At 38.9% G+C, this 15,404-nt stretch overlaps 1 long non-coding RNA gene across 1 annotated transcript; it reads right to left on the reverse strand.

Moving 5' to 3' along the window:
• Positions 1-12,328: 12,328 nt before the first annotated feature.
• Positions 12,329-14,979, reverse strand: LOC118488086. Its single transcript, XR_004883643.1, has 4 exons — positions 14,797-14,979; positions 14,104-14,213; positions 13,707-13,904; positions 12,329-12,464 (listed from the first exon to the last, which is right to left on the reverse strand). It is a non-coding gene; the product is annotated as an uncharacterized LOC118488086 (long non-coding RNA).
• Positions 14,980-15,404: the final 425 nt, after the last annotated feature.

Raw genomic sequence — 15,404 nt, forward strand, 5'->3', positions numbered from 1 at the left:
CATTTATGTATAAGCGCAAAATGTTTGGTCGTTTGGACCAAACGGGTCAAATGGTAATGCTAATACCATTTGACATATAATGACTAATAAGTGTTTGTCGAGTCTTATGCTCGCAGGATAAAACGGCTTGTGTATTAGCGATGCTATGAGGTAGCAAATTATTGAGACAAGGTACGCATAAATAACATTGCAAATAGACGAGCGATTTTGGTCAAGTACCTATTAAAAGTCCTTTGTCGTTAAACGAGGGACTAAAATTGACCAAAACGCGGTCGGTGGGTAAATCGGGCAAACGACCCATATGGGTTGTTTAGGAACTTGCATTTTGATTAGGAAATCATTATACATGAATACAAGTTATAGGCATAAACATTCGTGGATCAAATGCCTAAAATGGGTCGGTTGCGTAAAATGACTAACCGAAGGGTAAATTCAGGTTAATAAGTTAGGTATGCTAAAAATACCACAAAAGTAGTCGTGGTGGAATATAAGCATATATTTTAGGTGTGGAATAACGAAGTGTGAAAAGAAAAGAGTTAGTTTAGACTAGATAGCTTAAATCCCCTAAACGGGTCAAAAGTCTTAGTAATTCGATTTCATGCCGAGAGCTTGAAATCCCATATTTTATAAGCTCGGGTGTAGGGTTATAACTCCATACGATGGAAAATTAAATTGCGGACGCATGGGAAAAGAATCATGCGAAACAGATGAGTAGAACAAAAGTTATGAAGTTTTAAAGTTAAGATTTTGGTTTATGTTTGAACTGGGCAAGTGCAGCAACAAATTGAGAAACTTTCTGCCGAATTGGGGATCTCGCGTCACGCGACAGGTGGGGGTCACCACCATCGCGGCACGCGACCATACATCAAAATCCTGTCGCGCGGCGCGACGGGTATAAAACCTGCAAATTTTGTTGTTTTATTTATTTAGTTGAAAGGGACTGGATAAAACTAGTTATATTAGTATCAAAACTAACATTTGTGTTGGTTTTGATTACAGGTAAACTTTAGCAAGCTTACGGATGAAGATCAAGCTCGTTGAAGGACCGAACACAATCAAGATACAAGCTTCCGCACGGCGTTTCGTTGTCATTTTAAATGACGAACTTATTTATATTATGTTGTAAACTTTTAAGTTGTAAAAGTTTTAAATTACTCGTTTTTTCTAAGGATCCTTAATCGTAATTACATGTTTATTTTCGTTATATATACAAAAACCTTTAAAATAACTAGGGTGAAAGCTCGTGCGATGCACGACACGCATAATAGCTATTGTTTGTTCGTGGTAAGACGTCTGACACGACCGGTGCATAACATGTAAGATGTGACAATCCAAACTTTCCAAGTTAGTGCCTGCGGTCTTGCGATTCCGATTCCTCTCGTTTTTGTCTTTCATAGGTTTTCTTTTAATAAATCTGTGCAAACTGTAACTTTGATAAACATGTTAGGTCATATATCTATATATCGTAATTGAGTAATTGTGCGTGTAATGGGTTAGTTTTTAATCACATGTGTAGCGTTGTTGGACCTATTCGGATCCGATCGAAAGTAAAAGGCATTGGGCCGCCTCCTGTTTAGTAAATTTGGCCCAATCTTTGTTAGCAAACAACCGACCCAAATCCCTTATCCATATATTCGCATGTATACGTATTTGGTTAGGCACTCATGTAAAACAAACCCTACTTCTCAAACATACGCACGACAGTAGACCTAGACCCCACCCCCTTGGATTTGCGGCAACTGGAGAACCCCCCCCCCCCCACCTCTCGTGTGCTTGCAAATAGTTGGTACGTTAAATCGCAACTCATGATTAAGATCTATAGTTGAATGGTTATGCGATTATTATAATTAATGATGTTATGAGCATGTGACAGTTAGGTTGTGATTGCTAGTTTTAATATTACCTGTGATTGTTTGATAATTCGTAACCAGGGTGCATGATAGTATAGATGTTATTATAAAACTGAAACTATTCATGGTGATTGGCAACTGTGTGGGAATTTATGTGCGGCACATGTGCAAGACTGAATTGATGGTGACATTCTGTGGGGATAACTGATAGACAAGATTTAAGAATGGGTTAATTATAAGTTGCATATTTTATTAAACGTGATTGCCAGGGAACCGATTAACATGATTGGACCTTTGAACCCACTGAAATCTAATGGGTCAATTTAGTTTTGTAAGTGGCCGAAAACAAATATACTAAACAAACTCCTAGTGGGCCGCTGAATTTGTAAATGATTTATAAAGGTTAACTGTGGTAATTGAACTGAGGATAGGATATGCAATGGGTTTGGGCGATTGAAGGGTAATGGAAACGTGCAAATTCTGTTGGGCTTTAGGTTAATCACTGGGTTGCGTAAACAAATGATCCACCATGAATTACTATAGTGTGAATGATGATATGGGAATTTAGGGTTGTATTGTTGTCAAATTTTGATTGGGATGGCAGTCGCATATTCCATATGTTTGTGCAATGATTTGGGCCGTAAGATAAACACAAACAGTATATTAGAACTACGGGTCGCACGATTCTTAGGTGGACCATTAACCCAATTAGTTGACATATTATTGTGCTAAAAAGATAAGTGCATGTCCATTGTGAACATGGAATCGTGGGGGGTGAATCTGATTGGGAATAGAATGCATGCCATGTGACTAAATGATGACATTAGACTAATATATTAACTGATATATGACTTGGATTTCATGTGTGCTACTTGTGCATTAAATGTGTAGTATGTGAACAAGCGATAGGTGGGCTGAAGTCCTCTTGTAAAATGGGCCGATCAATTGTATGTGTGTGTATAGGCAATCTGTTGAATTGAGGACTCGTTTATGTTAGGTGCAATTTTTTTTAGTTTATGAATTGATAATATACAATGATAAATAGAATGATATGCATGTCATACATTGATCATGCAACCACACACTAGTAATATGCTACACACCCACTTGGGCCGGTTATGATAATTGGGTCGCACAATTCATTTAAACATTGTGATGTTAGCTGGGCCATAGACGTACCCGATGGATCACACACTGTTAAGATGTATGATTTTTTTTTAACGTGGTCTTACGAACTAATAGATATTAGAAGAGTTAAAACACCAAATATGTGACATAATTTCCGTGTGACACAAGTGTCTAGTACATGTAATGATTTCGAAGTATGTTATGGTTAAGTGTGTTACATGATCAACTACTACTTGTCGCATGACATTACGTGTATATATATATATATATATATATATATATATCATGAATGCAACTTATGACGAAATACGTGGGTAGACGTGGATACTAAACTGATTGTTATCTGTACTCATGCTAGGACGTGCTCAACCACTATTAAATAGAGTAACCAATCTTACCGAGCAAACCAAAGGTGAGTTCACTACATTCGAGCATGCGTCCCAGTGGTTGGGGACAGTCCGTGGGTATCCCATGGAGGGATAAGTCTTTGGAAAAAAAACGGGTATATTGGTTAATATTCTCACCTATCATCTTTTGTAAGTCCCTCATCGGGTATTAGTTAGTAGCGCTACTTAGGTTTGGCACCCTCGCCCCGTGCCTGTAGAGGACGGAGGTGAACTAATGACCCAGTCTGGCCCAGTACTAGATAGGAGTACGTGGGAAGGGCAGTCGTGTATTTCAGGAGCCGTCATTGTTCGGAATTGAGATATTAACAATATTACTTGCACTGGTTATTGAACTGTTTTACATTCAACTGGTAACAAACGTTTTCTTAAACTGTGGACTCGCCAGCTTTGTCTGATACACTTGTTGCATGCTCACAGGTCGTTAGGTATCTTGGATTTGGAAACTTGCTGTCTGGAGGAGCAGGAGTGATCATGGGTTGACTGAGGGGTCTCATGTGATTTTCCGTTATTGTTACACAATGGTCTTTGAATAATTTAACTATGGTTTGTTATTTGCTTCCGCTGAACATTTTGGTTTTCATATAAACTCGTTGATGGTAATTTATTAATGGATGAGAACTTTATTTGAAACTTCTATGGGTTCAATGTAATTAGTGGCTCTTTGTCGGTACGTCACACGCCTATCAGGGACATTCCCTAGGGGGTATTTTGGGGGTGTGACAGTTTGGTATCAGAGCCACTGGTTATAGTGAACTTGGTTTTAAATCGTTTTTATAAAACCAGACTATAACCAAACAAGTTCTGAATACGACCATGACACTCAGCTCCAGACTGCAAGGTTCGTTTCCCCCTCACTCATTATACTACATAACTAGTGAACACTTACGTATGATATTGCATGTGTCTGCACGCTTAGCACAACAATATGAATTGATGTACTACATGCATATGTTATGTGATTGATGGTGTGGTGTTTCCTTAGACATTCATGACTCCCGTTTTGTGATGTTCCTTGTTTGTTACTTAAGTTTGAGGAACCATTCGACATGAGTTAGGAGGATCTGAGATGAGCATGCAAATCACAATATTATTGTGGGTGCACACATAATAATAATGTGGGGTGCATGTGAGTCCCAGTGAGGCTTGACAAGTGAAGAAGGGGTTCTGCTCTGTTATTTGATCAATGTGAAACGTAACAAGTCTATAGGAGTCATAGCAGTGATTGTCTCCTACTCGAACGTGATCTTTTCACTCCTCTCTGAATTCTTTCGAATCTCGATGCTATCGAGCATTACCTGAACACCCATCTGAACGCCTAGCGAACTGTGTAGAATGTTAGGTGCTTATACGACGTACCTGAGTTGTATGTCGCAACGTCGAATGATTGGTCTATACCTCCCTCACTTCTTTCCGTTTGCTGGAACTTAATGTATTGACGTTTTAGACCCTGAAGTGTGATCACTTCTACAACGCTCTGGAAACATACCGTGTATTACTCTGTCAACTTGCAAGAACGATGGACAAGAGGATGGGCGTAATGCTTTACCAACCTCAGTATTAGAACGACCCTGATTACCAGCAACGAACATCATCAATTTGACTCCAATCAAATCTTTAACCCTAGTCAGGAACTCATGGGAGTCAAATCTTACGAATCAATCGGGACATAAGCAATGGCAACTGACTACAGTGTGGAACGTGTAACTTCCCTTGCAGTGAGTAGTGTCTTAGGACGCGACACAGAATGGGACAAGATGGAACCTGTTGTTGAAAGACCGTAGGGCCCCGTTTCAAGCAATGATATTAGAGGCAACAGTCGCGACAACATCAAGGTACTCGTGATCGTAGCTTACAGTATGGAAAGAAGGTGATCTCGACAAGTAGTGAATGTGTTAAGGTGACGACAACCAAGGGAACGACGACAGTACTGGAAATTCTCATGGCGAAAACAACACTGGAAATGAAGCTCATGGAAGGACAGTTAGTATTGGCATAGGCTATACCAGGCGTAATAGCAACACGATAGCTTGGATGGGTAGCTATTCGCTTCATCTCTATTCTGTTTAACCCTGATGCTACTTGGAACCGAACCTGTTGTGGAGTCGACGGATGCAAGTCAATTGAAGCCTTATATGTCTGCTGGGATGCAAACTCAACCTTGGGGGACATGTGTTCGACATCGACCTTCCTCTTCTACTACCCCTGATGGTTGCAATGCAGTAGTTAGTGTGGATTGGTTATTCAGAAATCGCGCAGACATACCTTATGAGGAGAAGATTTTGTGTGGAGAATCGTTATTTGTTCTCAATCTATAGAGTGGTGCAAAGGTTAGCGCCATATCAGCTACAAAGACCCAGAAGTGTCTACGGAGGGACCACCCCGCTACGTTAGCAACCGTTAATGATGTTGAGGCTAAGGAAAAGAGGATCAAGGATCCACCAATTGTTCGTGATTCCTCTCAGTATGCTACCCGAGGAGCGTACAAATTTATTTCCACCACTGTTAGGTATAATCTCAGCTTGATCTCACGACAGGGGCAACCCTGATTTCTCATGCTACATACCTTCTTGCACCAGGGGGTTGCAAGGACTATCTACAGGAACTGTTAGACAGGAGTTTTATTGGACATAGTTTTGTTCGCTTTGGGGAGCCCCATCTATATTCGGGGAGATAAAGCCTTTTGTATGTGTACTGGTTATCCAGAACTCAGCAAGGTGACAATCAAGAACTGTTTGCCTCGACCATGTATTGTCGGAAGAACAAGAGGAGAATGTTCCTGAAACGACATATCGAACGCAATACGACCATTGCGACTTTATACACCATGACCATTGAGTTAATCAACACACCAGCAGCTTTATGGACCACATGAATCGACCGTATTTATGGATGACGTTCTGGATCATTTCCAAGAGGAAGGAACATCATGGGCGGCATTTGTATCCTATTTTAGGGCTCCTGAGGGAGGAGCCACTCTGCGCGAAGTCTTGTTAAAGGTAACTTCTGGTTTCGAGAGATACCCTTTTGGTCATATGATCAACGAAGTAGGAATACACGCGGATCTCGCTAAAGACCCATTTCGTTAGATATTGTTCGGCACCAAAGATCCCTTTGTGGATGTAGCAATTTCTTGGTCACACTAGACTCTATCGCAGATTCACCACAGGATTCTAGAAGATCGCGCAGCTTAAATCTTTTAGCACCGTATGGTGTTGTGTTCGTAAAAGACAAAACAGGAGAACGTCTTTTCAGCTTTCGAATCCCAACACTGCAATGTTTACACACTGACGCAACACGAGAAAGTGATGACTTACGTAATGGACTTACATGAAGAACTACACGATTCACGACCTGCGGTGGAAGCCGTAGTCTTTGGATTTAAATTGGAGGCATTACTTGGACGGTACCGAATGCACCACTTAGACCGATCACAAGGGCCTCCCGTGTACCCTTGTTTCAAAAGAGATAAACATGTGATGGCAACGCTGGGTGGAACTTTGGAATGAATACGACCTTGAAACCTGGACGTGCACGAGCCTTGCAGCTCGCTATCGCCTTTAACATACCTGATCAGACTCGCCTTGTTCAAATTGAAGAACTGAAGGAAGAGAGTTCTCAAGATTGACCCATGCGGGGCATGGGGAAGCAACCTTTGGCAGGTCAGACGATATTTGCTACTTCACGGAACGAATATGGACCTCACTATACAGCAGCCTTAGGGAACTTGTGTAGGCGAAGCACACGGGCCTCGATATCCTATTCATCTGAGTTTTGATAGGATGTATTAAAACCTGAAGACCATGTACGGGTAACTAGGCTTGAAGGCCCACATAGCCACGCATAGGAACGAAGTTTGACACATGGGAAGGTCAAGGTTGGATATTGGCAACCAGAAACACATGTATGGAAATGAGAACATACTGCCATGGATTTTGTCACTAGTCTACTTACAACTCGAAACGGAAACATTATCACCTGGGTGATCATTGATGGACTCAATTTACCAACGCACTTTCTTGTAAAACTGATGAGTCTTCACAGTTGTGAATGTTCCTCTGAGAGAGGCGGCTTTTAGGTACGAGGTGCCAACTCCTGTTACCTCTGAATTGGATCTATGCATGATTTATGTCAGGTAATACACAACACCCTGGGCTTACGGCAAGACCAGAGCATTGCTTATCGCCGTTGGTCAAACGATCAGAGGAAACGAACTTTCTTGGCACTCGAAGACATGCTGCGAGCATGTGTGTGACTGGCTTTGGTGCAAATTGGAAGGACTCTTACCTACGGTTGAGTATTACTGCGACAGTTATCATCTGGGTAACTAGACATCTCTGTTGAGGCATTATATAGACAATAATGTCAACCTCCTTGTTAGACTGAGATGGTGGACAACTTAATTACTGGTCCAGGACTGGTACTCGAAACTCTTGAGAAGGTTGCTTGGATCGGGAGTCGATCGACGGCAACGCGTGACCGTCAGTAAAGCTGATAAACTTGGGAAACGCTGGAAGATCGATGTAGGCGATCGTATCTTGTTGAACGTCTCACCCTGGGAGGGTGTGGGATGCTTGGGAAGCATGGCGAGCTTAACTAACGTCTGATGAAACACGTGCGATACCTTCACTGGAGAAATTTGTCGAACACATGGACCTGGAAGTCAAGGTTCGATTAACATAGCCGTATTCCGACTGTGAGAGTTCGTTGGAACTCAAGACATAGACCGGAGTTCACGTAGGGACGCAATGGCCGGAGTAAACTCTAGGATCCGCAGTAATCTAAATGATTGTGTCAACATCTGTTATCATTGGCAAATTTCGGGACGAAATTCTCTTTCAAGTTGGGGATGATGTGGCACCTAAGAATAATCAACAACAATCTTGATTTCTCACTTTACTTCTCTGTGCTTACTTGTCAAATTTCGGGACGAAATTTCTTTAAAGTTGGGGATGATGTGACAATCCAAACTTTCCAAGTTAGTGCCTGCGGTCTTGCGATTCCGATTCCTCTCGTTTTTGTCTTTCATAGGTTTTCTTTTAATAAATCTGTGCAAACTGTAACTTTGATAAACATGTTAGGTCATATATCTATATATCGTAATTGAGTAATTGTGCGTGTAATGGGTTAGTTTTTAATCACATGTGTAGCGTTGTTGGACCTATTCGGATCCGATCGAAAGTAAAAGGCATTGGGCCGCCTCCTGTTTAGTAAATTTGGCCCAATCTTTGTTAGCAAACAACCGACCCAAATCCCTTATCCATATATTCGCATGTATACGTATTTGGTTAGGCACTCATGTAAAACAAACCCTACTTCTCAAACATACGCACGACAGTAGACCTACACCCCACCCCCTTGGATTTGCGGCAACTGGAGAACCCCCCCCCCCCCCACCTCTCGTGTGCTTGCAAATAGTTGGTACGTTAAATCGCAACTCATGATTAAGATCTATAGTTGAATGGTTATGCGATTATTATAATTAATGATGTTATGAGCATGTGACAGTTAGGTTGTGATTGCTAGTTTTAATATTACCTGTGATTGTTTGATAATTCGTAACCAGGGTGCATGATAGTATAGATGTTATTATAAAACTGAAACTATTCATGGTGATTGGCAACTGTGTGGGAATTTATGTGCGGCACATGTGCAAGACTGAATTGATGGTGACATTCTGTGGGGATAACTGATAGACAAGATTTAAGAATGGGTTAATTATAAGTTGCATATTTTATTAAACGTGATTGCCAGGGAACCGATTAACATGATTGGACCTTTGAACCCACTGAAATCTAATGGGTCAATTTAGTTTTGTAAGTGGCCGAAAACAAATATACTAAACAAACTCCTAGTGGGCCGCTGAATTTGTAAATGATTTATAAAGGTTAACTGTGGTAATTGAACTGAGGATAGGATATGCAATGGGTTTGGGCGATTGAAGGGTAATGGAAACGTGCAAATTCTGTTGGGCTTTAGGTTAATCACTGGGTTGCGTAAACAAATGATCCACCATGAATTACTATAGTGTGAATGATGATATGGGAATTTAGGGTTGTATTGTTGTCAAATTTTGATTGGGATGGCAGTCGCATATTCCATATGTTTGTGCAATGATTTGGGCCGTAAGATAAACACAAACAGTATATTAGAACTACGGGTCGCACGATTCTTAGGTGGACCATTAACCCAATTAGTTGACATATTATTGTGCTAAAAAGATAAGTGCATGTCCATTGTGAACATGGAATCGTGGGGGGTGAATCTGATTGGGAATAGAATGCATGCCATGTGACTAAATGATGACATTAGACTAATATATTAACTGATATATGACTTGGATTTCATGTGTGCTACTTGTGCATTAAATGTGTAGTATGTGAACAAGCGATAGGTGGGCTGAAGTCCTCTTGTAAAATGGGCCGATCAATTGTATGTGTGTGTATAGGCAATCTGTTGAATTGAGGACTCGTTTATGTTAGGTGCAATTTTTTTTAGTTTATGAATTGATAATATACAATGATAAATAGAATGATATGCATGTCATACATTGATCATGCAACCACACACTAGTAATATGCTACACACCCACTTGGGCCGGTTATGATAATTGGGTCGCACAATTCATTTAAACATTGTGATGTTAGCTGGGCCATAGACGTACCCGATGGATCACACACTGTTAAGATGTATGATTTTTTTTTAACGTGGTCTTACGAACTAATAGATATTAGAAGAGTTAAAACACCAAATATGTGACATAATTTCCGTGTGACACAAGTGTCTAGTACATGTAATGATTTCGAAGTATGTTATGGTTAAGTGTGTTACATGATCAACTACTACTTGTCGCATGACATTACGTGTATATATATATATATATATATATATATATATATATATATATATATATATATATATATATATATATATATATATATATATATATATCATGAATGCAACTTATGACGAAATACGTGGGTAGACGTGGATACTAAACTGATTGTTATCTGTACTCATGCTAGGACGTGCTCAACCACTATTAAATAGAGTAACCAATCTTACCGAGCAAACCAAAGGTGAGTTCACTACATTCGAGCATGCGTCCCAGTGGTTGGGGACAGTCCGTGGGTATCCCATGGAGGGATAAGTCTTTGGAAAAAAAACGGGTATATTGGTTAATATTCTCACCTATCATCTTTTGTAAGTCCCTCATCGGGTATTAGTTAGTAGCGCTACTTAGGTTTGGCACCCTCGCCCCGTGCCTGTAGAGGACGGAGGTGAACTAATGACCCAGTCTGGCCCAGTACTAGATAGGAGTACGTGGGAAGGGCAGTCGTGTATTTCAGGAGCCGTCATTGTTCGGAATTGAGATATTAACAATATTACTTGCACTGGTTATTGAACTGTTTTACATTCAACTGGTAACAAACGTTTTCTTAAACTGTGGACTCGCCAGCTTTGTCTGATACACTTGTTGCATGCTCACAGGTCGTTAGGTATCTTGGATTTGGAAACTTGCTGTCTGGAGGAGCAGGAGTGATCATGGGTTGACTGAGGGGTCTCATGTGATTTTCCGTTATTGTTACACAATGGTCTTTGAATAATTTAACTATGGTTTGTTATTTGCTTCCGCTGAACATTTTGGTTTTCATATAAACTCGTTGATGGTAATTTATTAATGGATGAGAACTTTATTTGAAACTTCTATGGGTTCAATGTAATTAGTGGCTCTTTGTCGGTACGTCACACGCCTATCAGGGACATTCCCTAGGGGGTATTTTGGGGGTGTGACATAAGACAATACGCCTACAAAGGGGCGTGCTTAAACTTTATTAAAGCATGGACCATAAGTTATTTCCTTGGCGAAACTTGCCGGCCAAAAAGAAGTGAAAAAAGATGTCTTCCAAGAAAAAAAAAACATGAAACAGAAAAAGGAAAAACGCATAAACTCTCGCACGCCTTTCTATCTTATTGGATAACACATAGACCAAACTTTAGCTAACGCATGCCACCGCCATCCCCAATCCCATCACCAGCCAACTGACTGCAGTGAAATAACGAAAAGAAAACTATTAAAAGTGGTATACTATGTTTACATATATATGCACCGAAAAGTTGTACGGGTTTTCATTACTAACACTAAGTGCAGACGGTATACCTTTCATGTGGGTCACTGTCAACTGTTTCTTCTGAATCTGAATCTGCATAAGCAGGCCTGCGAAGGAAAAGCACGAAACATTTATGTAGACGGTTATCTAAAAATAAATATGCACAATTACATTGTTTATGGAAATCAATTATAGTTGAAAGTTTTTTTGTTGCCTTTCCATTTATAACGACAATGATTAAACAGGGCACGAATAAAGTGTAAGCCGATATATACCTTACGATCGCTTCAACGCGCTTAACTGGTGTCGGTATGGGTAGCACCCCCTTGTCTTTAGCGGGGATCGATGGAGGTGTGGAAGAACCAAAGGGCTTACAAACATCCCCATCTAGCAGGACATTCTTGCAGTTGAAGGATTCAAAATGGCCATGATCATAATACGTACACAAATCAAGCTGGAGGGTCTAAGTGCTGCCCATAAGAGAGTGCAAACAATTCGGTAGTGTTGAAATGCTTCCATCAGCGTTCCTTACCATCACCGGAGTGAACTTATCCTGTATGTCAGTGGAATAAAGGCTGTAGATGCGTGACAGGCCAGACTCTGCTGTGAGTATACTATGAGCGATGGTCTTTGTCAAGCGTTGGGCGGTGTTATCAAAGCAGAAAACGACAACGACAGCTTCGGCTATTGAGTCAAACACCTCGAGGTCTAGCCTGAAACTGTGCAAGGTTTGTAATTTATTTTCAGTTATAAGCCTACATGAGAATGGCTACAAATTAATACAACTAAACATTTTTAGAAACAAACCTTCCTCTCGGGAAGACAACGGGGTTTTCGCACCCATCACACCACATATCTTTGTCTTCACGCCCCACACCTTTCATGCAATTCCCACCGCCACATGTCAGCCTGAACCACTCTTGGCTATTGCGTATGCGTTTGACTTCAACATGACAGGTGAATTCAGCACTCTGCATATATTACCAGCATAACTATAAACGTTAACCATTTGATTCAAAAATGATAACCAATATTGTGCTTATCCAAAATGACATATCCTAAGTGTATATTACATTCTATTGCAAACCTGATTTGACCTTAACCAAAATGACCAACGTTTACATATGCTTGGTTCGCCACAAACTACGTACACTCTTTATCTACCCAATATTTAAATTACATTTTATGTTTTCAATAAATATTTATAAACGTGAATTCGGTATTAAAAAAAAAACATTACTTTTTTTCGGTATTAAAAATGTGAATTCGTAGTAAAAAATATTTATAAATATTTATAACTGTTAAAAAATATTTATAAATATCTATAAATGTGAATTCCGTATTAAAAAATAGATTTCGGTATTAAAAAAAACATTAATTTTTTTTCAACCGCAATATAGTCCTCCTATGTGATGTGGATACAACCAACAATCGTGTGGGGTCAGCTTGGTTGTCACAAACTATACGAATTTGGATTTGGTTATTGCCTGTCAAACTCGTAAACTGACTGTTAGGTTTTAACATACGAATGTAAGTCCAAATAGATGGTTGATTTAATGTATTAAAAAATAAGCTTGTGCCTTCATATAACAATCAACTCATACATGCATATGAAAATTGTATGATCATATGTAATAACAATCAACCTGTCACGAAGTCATTTCTTGATTTATAATAATACCATAAAAGGATGAATGTATATATATACTGAACATATGGTTCTTTTTGAGTCTTAACTAATAAAAAACATCCATATTTATTTAGTGGCAATCTTGCTGTCTAACCCAAAATGTATAATAGAAAATCTAGCACCAAGATCCCACTAAATGCGTTTTTGGTTATTGGGTTACCTTTGTAAATAATCCTTCAAGTATCCTTTTAACACAATTAAATTAATTAACTTAAGATCAAAATAAAAAATATATAAACTCATTTGGGTAATCATATTATAATTATCCATAATTAAATATTTAGCATATATAGTTAAGTTAATATTAAATTTAAAAGTATATATTTCTTTAACATTATAATTTTATAAAAGAGACAGTCGAGATAACAAATTACGGAGGCTGGAATCGTGTCATGCGTCCTCCATAATATTATGTGTAGAGATAGAGATATATTGTCCTTTACTCTTCGATTTCGATAAAGATACATAATCTAAAATGAATATTCTATATATACAATGTAGTTTGTAGGGGGGGGGCGCATACCATGTGATGCTTGTTTCTTCTACCGTGGGTCAAGATGGCTTCTAGTGTGGTCCATTTTTCTGAATACCCAGCAACAGAATCGTTCCTTGCCATGGCCACACGTGTAGACATTAGCCAAGATACCTCAGCCTATGTCCATAAGCTAAGATATCTCAGCCTGGAACTCAAACTTCTCACCACTGGTGCAAAGATATTTCCCTGAACCATGAAACTAAAACCTCTTAAACTATTTAATAGCAAAACAATACAATCTTTATATGAAATTTTCTTTAAAAAAAAAAAGCGATGCTATATTCAAGAGTATCAACTCCTTGCCAAAAATTCTAATTTGTTTGCTATATTCAGGTATATCTAGGTATATCTGGAATTATGCAAAAACGTAGAATAGCAAACCAACATAAGAATCAATGGATGAACCATGTGGAACAGCACCAAGCTTCTCTTCAACCTTTGGTGGATCCTCCAGTTCATCCGCATCAAACTTCGCGTTGGCATGCAACTTTCGACCTATAAATCATAACCAAAAAGATTATTACACCACATTTATAAGATAAGTAAAAATATACCAAAACATGAACTTAAACTCATCATCTTACTCTTCCCCTATCCTCAAATATCTTAAAAATAAGAGCCAATCAATGACCTTTCTACCATTTAACCAATTGTCCTTTAACTAAATTGTAATTTCTTCTACTGGAACGTCTTTCACTATATCAAAGTTGTACATGTTTGTTTCATTTTAATTAGAACATAACAAACAGTAATACTAATACCGGCAATAATCACAATCAACTTGAATAGTTAAAAAACAACAATTTCTATGTGTTCCCATGCTACTCTTCAACCAAATTACTAACAGAATAAATAAATGAAAGTTGTCGGTACATTATAAGGTTGAGAACTTGATACATTGAGCAAGCAAATATAAGATATACATCTTGAAGGAGACGTGATCCGTTGTTGTATGACATCTTTACGACGGCTTGTGGGTGTGGACACAACTGGGCAAATTCAATTATCGTCTTCAATCTTCGATTGAAACATCAAATCATCAATCAAAAGGTAGAGGAGATAGAAGTGAGATTAGTACCTTAGCTATCATCGATATCACCGTCCCCGGAGGGCCCTTGCTCCCCTCTCTTCGTATTCTTCAGTCTTCACTCTCGCTCCCTCTTTAACTAATACATCGAAGGAGGGTACCATTAATCGCATATTCATGAATCGATAACGCATGACCTCAGTGGAAATTCAATCGACATTTACAACTAATGGTAATTCAATGGACATTTAATTGGCCTTTAATTTAAGATGATTGAGTTCAAGAAACTGATAAACATTAAAAGGAGAAGGGAATGACTTAAGAGAACTTAACCAAAATTTTAGTGGGGATTAGGGGTAATATAGGGGCTTAACCAGTAACCACATATTCTTTTCCTTTTTTGCTTAAAAGTAGAGTAGATATTTTTTTCTTCAAAGAGTAAAGTATTTGATTTTCTACAATTACGTAAATTAGTTAAGAAAAAAAAATTGATTCTCTACGATTACATTCATTTGATTCTCTACAATTACATTCATTTAATTTAAATTTTAAGAGTTTAAAAACTAAAGTATCATACAATATTTCTCGTTTATTTGAACACTCGCTATTGGGTCACTACACTTAAGGAAACAATTTTCTTCTTTGGTGTTCTCCAAATC

The sequence above is a fragment of the Helianthus annuus genome, chromosome 16 (assembly GCF_002127325.2).
Source record: "Helianthus annuus cultivar XRQ/B chromosome 16, HanXRQr2.0-SUNRISE, whole genome shotgun sequence".
NCBI classification, from domain to species: Eukaryota; Viridiplantae; Streptophyta; class Magnoliopsida; order Asterales; family Asteraceae; genus Helianthus; species Helianthus annuus.